Raw genomic sequence first — 10799 nt, forward strand, 5'->3', positions numbered from 1 at the left:
TACCAACCTTGTAACACTGTAAATCAGTGAAATAGTGGCTGTCAAGTACCACTAATTTATGAAATAATCAATTCTTCTTAAAATAAGCATGTCATTATTTGATCTTAACCATTGTTTTACATCCTATTTGTTATTAATAGAAAATAAGTTGCTATTAAATGATAAGAATGAAGAACATTAACAATATTTGCAAACTGGTGAATGAAAACTTTTAATTTTCTGGATATTTGAGTATGATTCTTAAAATTTGTTTCAAATTATGTTATTTTACTGCCTCCAGATGCACAAATTCTCCCTTGAACTTCAAGTAAAATGTTGGTTCCCAAAATGGGCGTTTGCTTCATGGTTGGTCCACCAGTTTAGACACACATCGCATGTCTGAGTGTTGGGATTCCGGTCCCAGTTCTGATTTCTGATTCTAGATTCCTGCTAATGCAGACCCTGGAAGACAGCAGTAATGATTAATTTAGTTATTTTTCTACCACCTATGTGAGAGACCAAGATTAGGTGTCGCTGACTACTGGCTTGGTTGCCTGGGGATCCCCAGGACCATTGTTGGACATTTGGGGAGTGAACCAGTGGATAGGAGCTCTCTCTTTTTCTCTCTTTCTATCTTACACACACACATACACACAAACTCTCTCTTATTCTCTCTATATACCTTAAATGCATTTTTAAAATGGAAAAGCAAAATAAAATTATATTTGGACCCAAAACATTTTGTTTTCTTTTTACAGAAGAAAACGAATTTAATATAAGATTTAACGTATAATATATAAAGAGATTATGTTTTCTATTCTCATAGGCTTTAATACACTTCTTTCTATTATTAAATTAAGCATTTATATGTGCATGATTACCCTATCTATATAAAAATTCTAGAAATAGAACAGAATACTGAGAAAACAAAGTATAGGCCAATTTTAATTCTGAGCTGCTATAAAAATGTTCCAAATAAATAGCAACTACTTAAAAGCAGTAGTCTATTAAAAATCATAGCATCATAAAACGTTGATGGTTAAGGTTTTGGAAGAAAGAGTATAAATACAGTGTCTTATCAAATGCAGATGTTATTTCTCTCATACCTAATGGTAAAAAATGAATGTCCAACTAATGCTATGATTCCACCATCTTTTTTTTTTCCTTTGGACAGGCAGAGTGGACAGTGAGAGAGAGAGACAGAGAGAAAGGTCTTCCTTTGCCGTTGGTTCACCCTCCAATGGCCGCTGTGGCCAGCACACGTGCTGATCTGATGGCAGGAGCCAGGTGCTTCTCCTGGTCTCCCATGGGGTGCAGGGCCCAAGGACTTGTCCATCCTCCACTGCACTCCCTGGCCACAGCAGAGAGCTGGCATGGAAGAGGGGCAACCAGAACAGAACCCGGCACCCCGACAGGGACTAGAACCCGGTGTGCCAGCACAGCAAGGAGGAGGATTAGCCTATTGAGCCACGGCGCCAGCCAATTCCACCATCTTTAACATGTGTTGTTACACGATTTGTCACTTATAAAAGGAAATTAAGCCTAGAACATACAATAACAAGCAATATTTAGGAGTTGCTCCAAATGCTTGCTCCCAGTGCTCCTACACACATATCCTTGCCTTGATTAAAGCCATGTGTTAAAATAAGCTGCAAACAACATTAGGAAATACACCCTTCTGGTAAGCAATCATTGGCCTTCCAACCATACACATGTACACGTCCTCAAACAAAAAAAAGAAAAAGAAAACAAGAAATGGAGAAGAGAGGAAGGAGGAGGAAGGAATGGAGAGAAAGAGAAACAGAGATAGTAAATGCACAATAGAGCATAGATAGCAGTTCTTGCTATGGTGACCCCTGCCTCCTCATATCTGAATGTACTCATTATTCAAAGTTTTTTTTTTTTTTTTCAGAAGAGATACCCCAATATTTTTCAATGGAGAAATTCAATAATATTATCAGTTATTGCATCAGGCTGAAAGCGAAGGAATGCTGAGTACTTAAATGCCTTCTCACAGTAAGGTAACCTACTAAGTGAAAGAAAAGTTATTTTCTCATCTTCCATATCAGCAAAGACCTATTATCTAATGTAGAAATAAAGGTAGAAAATCATATATAAGTTTCCTACTCAAAATAAAGATAAATGAAACAGACACCAGTTGCCCTGACTTACAACAAATAAAGTATTTCAAAGTCTCTTTTCCCAAGGTTATAAAATAAATTCCTTGGTTAGCATCTATGGTATCCTGTTATTATGCTATCTCATTCAAATAATTAATAATTGCTTAGTCATTCTTTTCCATATATGCATTATTATGAAGGTTTTTGGTTTTTTTTTTGTTTTTGTTTTTGTTTTTTGAGAAAGAGAAATATTGGTTGTCTTTACATAAAAACTTAAAAAAAAAATCCTACCCCAAATGCTAGGTTCTCATGAGAGGAACAAATACTCATGTCTAATATGTGCAAATGTAGAAAATCTTAGAACTCTGAGATAAATTTTGGACAAATATGTTATAAAATGTTAACAGTAAAACAGGAGGCAAGTTAATCAGTGATGTAAGAATTACATGGCTTAGCAGTTGAGCAAAGATATATAATTTTGTAAAAGAACAAAATCTTGATTGTACAGTAGATGAAAAGCATGCTACAATTTCAACAATTTATGGAAAGCTAGATCACCCTGAAATTCTTAGTAATGCAAATGTATTTCTTACATCTTCCAATCTTACAAAATTTTATTACCCTCTGTTATGTAATAAAGATTGATAAAGACAGCATTGTTACATTTGATAGCATTCTCAATTTTTGTTGTCATTTCAAAATTGTTGAGAGGAAGTTTACCTATGTTTCTTATAGATGGAGATCATGAAATAATACATAAGTACACAAATTCGAGCAACCTTGAGTTAAGATCCATCAAAGAAGGAGGTACCTTTCTCTGAAGGGAGGAGAGAACTTCCACTTTGACTGTGACCCTATCGGAATAAGATCAAAGTCAGCGAACCCTAAAGGCTTCCATAGCCCTGGCAACTCATGACTAGAGCCTAGGGAGATTACTGACGCCATGAACAAGAGTGTCAAATTGTTAAGTCAGCAACAGGAGTCACTGTGTACTTACATCCCATGTGGGATCTGTCCTTAATGTGTTGTCTAATGTGCAGTGATGCTATAACTAGTACTGAAACAGTATTTTTACACTTTGTGTTTCTGCGTGGGTACAAACTGATGAGATCTTTACTAATTATATACTGAATCGATCTCCTGTATATAAAGATAATTGGAAATGAAAAAAAAAAAAAAACCTGGTGTTAAATTGGAAATGGCATAGAAAATTAATTAATTTAAAAAAATAATAATATGTAGGATCTCTGCCTTTAATGTGCTGTACACTCTTATTTAATGCTATAGCTAGTACTCCAACAGTATTTTTTTTTCACTTTGTGTTGCTATATGGGGGCAAACTGTTGAAATCGTTACCTAATTTATACTAAACTGATCTTTTGTATATAAAGAGAATTGAAAATGAATCATGATGTGATTGGAAGGGGAGAGGGAGCGGGAAAGGGGAGGGTTGTGGGTGGGAGGGAAATTTTGGGAGGGGGAAGCCATTGTAACCCATGAGCTGTACTTTGGAAATTTATATTCATTAAATAAAAGTTAAAAAAAAATCCATAAAATGCGAAGCAACTGATTGCATAGAATACAATTTCATTCACTCTATCGTAATATATCTCTCACAAGAATGCTTTAGCAGCACAAAAATTAACACAGAGGGTGAACTCAGATATCAATGTCTTGCAACATCTGATATACATAGTTGAAAGGTGACTATCACTAATGCTGACACAAATGACTAATTGAAAAACAGTCTATAGAATTAGTATGGAAGAAGAGAGCTAAAAATCAAAAATTAAACTTGTCAGGACTATGTCTTCCTTGTATTTAAAGTCTGTGTTCTATACTTAATGACTCAATGGGATTTTTCTTACAAGTACTTCAAATAGCACTGTAAAATTTCCTTGATTACAATATTAATAATTTTCTGTGGTATAGATACCTTTTAGCACAATTTATAAATAAGAGGCATGGGAAATGAATCTTATGATGTTGATTTTGGTTCATTCCTTTTTTTAATAATAGTGATATTTGATTTGTGAGGTTTATAATAATTATAAGGGACACTGCTATCTAGCAACATTTCACTTATAATGGTAACGGCAGCTTCATTCAAAACTGAAAAGAAACTTCCACAGAAAATCTTTACATCCTTATTGCAAATGCAAAGACAAAAGCATGTATGGCATATATCTCCCAAGTTACATTTAATTATGTTGAATTGTTTCATATTTTAGCGTCCTATGTACCACAACATAGATGGTTGTCACAGTGTGATGATAGAACCTATTGGCACATGGCATAAATGACATTAAATTGATAATATAGACAAATACTAAATATGGAATAATATCCTAGAATATAAACAGAGGAACTCTATGGTCTAGTGACAAAGTGGTATATTAAATAATCACTGACATCTGTAGTTAATATGACCAAAAAGATATGAAAACGATGAATATGACATTTCTTTTTATAGTAATATTCCAAATTAAAGTAACAATTTTCTATTCCTTTTATTTTGTGTCAGAAATGTTAATCAATTTAATTAAAAATTCTACACAAGGTCTTAAACAATTTATTTTTATCAGCCAGTGTATATAATTTTTTAAACATTTACATATTCTTTTAAAATTTTATTAACATAAAAGAACTAATTTATTGTATTTCATAGGTACATTTCTAATAAGATAACTATATTACCTTCTCTACTTCTCTCCCTCTCTTAATCCCCCTCCTTCCCTCCTTCATTTTTATTTTTACATATTTTCAAATATATAATTTTAATCCATTCTATAATCACAGGCTTAATGCAACACTTACCATGACATTCAAGTAAAAAGTAAAAAGAACACAGTTTCACAAGAGCATAAACAAGACCTAAAACAAAAATCAAATCACAAAATGTCCATTTCATTCTTAGTTTTATTATCCTATTTAGATTATTAATAAGCAAACTTAAATGACTGCTAATTCATATTTGAGTGTAAAACATGTATTTAAATATTTGTACTAAAAGAATATTCTGTATCTAAGGATGAAATATTTTAAAACTATAGAGAAAAGCATATTATCACAATTAATGTTAGCAATAAATTAATAAATTTATGTATAATAATTTTATATAGATAGTGAAGAATGTCATATGATATTTTTATATCTTCATTATTATGAAATGGTTTCTTCTGTCTAGCATCGCTGCAGAAAACTTGGAGAAATCAGCTAACCAAGAGTTCAGGTAGGCCTATAATGAAATGATACTGATCTTTTCAATAAAACTTTTATTCATGGACTCTAGATTTTTTTTTTATTATTATTATTTTGACAGGCAGAGTGGACAGTGAGAGAGAGAGACAGAGAGAAAGGTCTTCCTTTGCCGTTGGTTCACCCTCCAATGGCCGCCGCAGCTGGCGCGCTGAGGCCGGCGCACCGCGCTGATCCGATGGCAGGAGCCAGGTGCTTCTCCTGGTCTCCCATGGGGTGCAGGGCCCAAGCACTTGGGCCATCCTCCACTGCACTCCCGGGCCACAGCAGAGAGCTGGCCTGGAAGAGGGGCAACCGGGACAGGATCGGTGCCCTGACCGGGACTAGAACCCGGTGTGCCGGCGCCGTAAGGCAGAGGATTAGCCTAGTGAGCCACTGCGCCGGCCTGGACTCTAGATTTGATATGATATAAATAACATGCTGTATATAACACATAACATGTACTCTGCAATATATAATATCCATTTTGGGGACATGCTTTTACATGACTTAGGATCAGTAAGTACATTATCTATGCATTCTATCATAGGAAGAGTGCTGATGAATATTTGTAATGTCATACTACAATGAAAACATGTTTCTCATAAACTACGTATCAATTCGTGGAATAAATACTTATATGGCACTATTATGTTTCCTATTAAACGGGATGCAGTATTAAATATAAAACACAAAACTATTCTCTTCATAGAGTCTACACTGCAGTGGTGGAAATATATCATAATAATTATGATTATCAATGATATTAATAATAAAATGAAAGGGAAAAGAGTGATCAAGAAAGATAAAAAAGTCAATATAAGGGGGCTAGCACTGTGGCATAGCAGATAAGGTTGACACTTGCAGTGCCAGCAACCCATATGACTGCAGGTTTGAGTTATGGCTGCTCCTCTTCTAGTCCAGCTTTCTGCTGTGGCCTGGGAAAGCAGAAGAAAATGGCTCAAGTGCTTGGACCCCTGTTACCGTTTGGGAGACCTGGAAGAGGTTCCTGGATCCTGACTTTGGATCAGCTCAGCTCCAGCCTTTGCGGCCATTTAGGGAGTGAACCAGTGGATGGAAAACCTCTTTCCCTCTAACTCCACCTTTCAAATAAATAAATAAATCTTGAAAAAAATTAAGGAAGGGAAGTAAATGAGATGGATAGTAGCATGTGCACAATGTTAAATAGGTGATTCATGCAGGCCTCACTTAGATAATGACATTCAAATAAACTTGTATTAGTGAAGGAGTTAATCACAATGGCATATGAAGGAAGCTGATTCCTGTGCTGTAGTAATGATGATAATACTTATAATTATCTAAGGAAAAATCTGGGTTTGAGACAGAAATTTAAAAGTTGTCAAAATATAGACTTTATATTGCATGTATCAAAGCATCACAAGGTACCCCATAAATATGTACAATTTTATAAGTGTCTTAATATATTTCATTTAATTTTTAAAAAGTATAAATCAAAATACAATCCTGTACTCTGTCTTCTAAGTCCAATATTCTTTCTTCTATCTCACTGATTCTGTTTTAAAGGCTCTCAAATGTGTTTGGCATTTGTTCCATTGAATTCTTCATTTCATTTAGATTTCTCTCCAGTATCTCAGTTCCATGTTCTACTAAATTCCTCATTTCATTTTGATTCCTCCTTAAGATTTCATTTTCATGAGGGAGATTGTCTGTCCTGTCCTGTGTGGATTTCTGTAGTTCATGCATTTGTTTTTGACAACTTCTAAATGTTCTTACCATAAATTTTTTGAAATCAGTATCTTGCATTTCTTCTATTTCATCATCTTCATAATCTTGTATTGGAGAGTCATGTTCATTTAGGGGTGTCATGATATCTTCCTTGTTCTTATTTCCTAAGTTTCTATGTTTGTTGTTTGGCATTGTGGAGATATTATTTGGTTTCTTCTTTTTATTTTCTCACTGTGGTGGCTTTTCTCATTATACTATGACTCTAGATTAAATGGACTGTCTACTGTTGGTAAATCTCTAGAGGCTTGTGGTAGATATGGCCAGAGAGTTCTGTTCAGTTCTTCAGGGTTAAGGGTGTGCCAAAGGTGACCAGATGGATTCACTGTTGAATTCTACCAGATATTTAAACAAGAAATAACTCCAATTCTTCTCATAGTATTCAAAACAATAAAAAAAGATGGAATCCTCCCAAACTCTTTCTATGAAGCCAGCATCAACTTAAATCCTCTACCTGAAAAAGTTGAAGCAGAGAAGGAGAATTATAGACCAATATCCCAGATCAACATAGATGCAAAAATCCTCAAAAAAATTCTGGCCAATAGAATGCAACAACACATCAGAAAGATCATCCACCCAGACCAAGTGGGATTTATCCCTGGTATGCAGGGATGGTTCAATGTTCACAAATCAATCAATGTGATACACCACATTAACAAACTGGAGAAGAAAAAAGCATATGATTATCTCAATAGATGCAGAGAAAGCATTTGATAAAATACAACACCCTTTCATGGTGAAAACTCTAAGGAAATTGGGTATAGAAGGAACATTCTTCAATACAATCAAAGCAATTTATGAAAAACCCATGGTCAGCATCATATTATGAGGAAAAGTTGGAAACATTTCCACTGACATCTGGTACCAGACAGGGATGCCCATTCTCACCACTGCTATTTAATATAGTTCTCGAAGTTTTGGCCAGAGCTATTAGGCACGAAAAAGAATTTAAAGGGATACAAATCGGGAAGGAAGAACTCAAACTATCCCTCTTTACAGATGATACGATTCTTTATTTAGGGAATCCAAAGAACTCTACTAAGAGACTACTGGAACTCCTAGAAAAGTTTGGCAAAGTTGCAGGATATAAAATCAGTGCACAAAAATCAACAGCCTTTGTATACACAGGCAATGCCACGGCTGAGGAAGAACTTCTAAATTCAATCCCATTCACAATAGCTGCAGAAACAATCAAATACCTTGGAATAAACCTCACCAGGACATCAAAGATCTTTAAAATGAGAATTACAAAATCTTAAAGAAAGAAATAGAAGAGGATACCAAAAAAGGAAAAATCATCCATACTCATGGATTAGAAGAATCCATATCATCAAAATGTCCATTCTTACAAAAGTGATTTATAAATTCAATGGGATACCAATCAAAATACCAAGGACATTCTTCTCAGATCTGCAAAAAATGATGCTCTAATTAATACAAAGTCAAAGGAGACCTAAAATAGCTAAAGCAATCTTGCACAGAAAAACAAAGCCGGAGGCATCACAATACCAGATTTTAGGACATACTACAGGGCAGTTGTAATCAAAACAGCATGGTACTGGTACAGAAACAGATGGATAGACCAGTGGAACAGAATAGAAACACAAGAAATCAATCCAAACATCTACAGCCAACTTATATTTGATCAAGCATCCAAAACCAATCCCTGAAGTAAGGACAGTCTATTCAAAAAATGGTGCTGGGAAAACTGGATTAAAGATCTAAATCTATGACCTGACACCATCAAATTATTAGAGAACATTGGAGAAACCCTGCAAGGCATAGGCACTGGCAAAGACATCTTGGTAAAGACCCCGAAGGTACAGGCAGTCAAAGTCAAAATTAACATTTGGGATTAATAAAATTGAGAAGTTTCTGTACTGAAAATAAAACAGTCAGGAAAGTGAAGAGGCAACTGACTAAATGGGAAAAAATACTTGCAAACTATGCAACCAATAAAGGGTTAATAACTAGAATCTACAAAGAGATAAAGAAACTCCACAACAATAAAACAAACAACCCACTTAACAGACGGGCCAAGGACCTCAATAGACATTTTTCAAAAGAGGAAATTCAAATGGCCAACAGACACATGAAAAAATGTTCAGGATCATTAGCCATCAGGGAAATGCAAATCAAAACCACAATGAGGTTTCACCTCACCCCAGTTAGAATTATTCACATACAGAAATCTACCAACAACAGATGCTGACTAGGATGTGGGGAAAAAGAGACACACTGGTAAAGCTACATTGGAAGACAGTTTGGAGATTCCTGAGAAACCTGAGTGTAATCCTACCATACAACCCAGCCTTCCCACTTCTTGGAATTCCAAAGGAAATTAAATCGGCAAAAAAAAGAGCTAACTGCACCTCAATGTTTATTGCAGCTAAATTCACAATAGCGAAGACAAGGAATCTACCTAAATGCCCATCGATAGAGGATTGGTTAAACAAATTATAGGATATGTACTCTATAGAATATTATCTAGCACCCAAAAATGAAATCTGGTCATTTGCAACAAAATGGAGGAATCTGGAAAACATCATGCTGAGTGAAATAAGCCAGTCCCAAAAGCACAAATGTAAGTTCTCCTTTATCGGTGATAAGGGAAGGGAGGAGAGAACTTATACTTTTTTTTTTTAACTTTTATTTAATGAATGTAAATTTCCAATGTACAGCTTATGGATTACAATGGCTTCCCCCTCCCATAACTTCCCTATCCCTCTCCCTATCCCTCCCCTATCCCACTCCCTCTCCCCTTCCATTCACATCAAGATTTATTTTCAATTCTCTTTATATACAGAAGATCAATTTAGTATATGTTAAGTAAAGATTTCAACAGTTTGCACCCACATAGAAACACAAAGTGAAACATACTGTTTGAGTACTAGTTATAGCATTAAATCACAATGTACAGCACATTAAGGACAGAGATCCCACATGAGGAGCAAGTGCACAGTGGCTCCTGTTGTTGACCCAACAAATTGACACTCTAGTTTATGGCGCCAGTAACCACCCTAGGCTGTCATCATGAGTTGCCAAGGCTATCGAAGCCTTCCAAGTTTGCCAACTCTGATCATATTTAGACAAGGTCATAAAAGACAGAGTGAGGATAGTAACCAATGATCCTAAGAGTGGCATTAACCAGGTCTGGACAATTATACAGCATTAAGTGGGGAAGAGGACCATCAGTACACACAGGTTGGGAGTAGAGCCATTGGTGGTAGAGTAGAGGTTATGATTACAAAGGAATGAGGCCCAAGTGTGCTAGATAGGGCCTAGAACAAAGGACAGAGTCATTATTAGAGGAGCTAAGAAAGGTGCTGTCTAAGCTACAATTAAGTTTTCTGATTGAGAGGCAAATAAAACCTGATAGAAGGGGCCTGGTAATAATCTGGTGGGCTTTAGGCCTTGTAAGTTAAGAGTCCCAGACCTATCTATCTCTTCACATGGGGTATATCCTAAGGGAGGTGTGAACCTCCTAGGGGAAGACACCCTGTTGACTTTCATTACTTAGCTGGCCTGGGAGGAGAGCTGGCCAGGTAAAGGCAGGTGGCATCTCTAACAAGAAATTTACAGTTCTGCCTGCAATGTTGCTGACCCTACTTGGCTGTCCCCTCAGCTGCAGTGGTCACTTTGGAAGTTGGGCTGAGTGAAGGGCTTTTCAGCTTAGAGCCAATAAGATCTGTGACTCTG

The sequence above is a fragment of the Lepus europaeus genome, chromosome 4, assembly GCF_033115175.1.
Source record: "Lepus europaeus isolate LE1 chromosome 4, mLepTim1.pri, whole genome shotgun sequence".
In the NCBI taxonomy this organism is placed as follows: domain Eukaryota; kingdom Metazoa; phylum Chordata; class Mammalia; order Lagomorpha; family Leporidae; genus Lepus; species Lepus europaeus.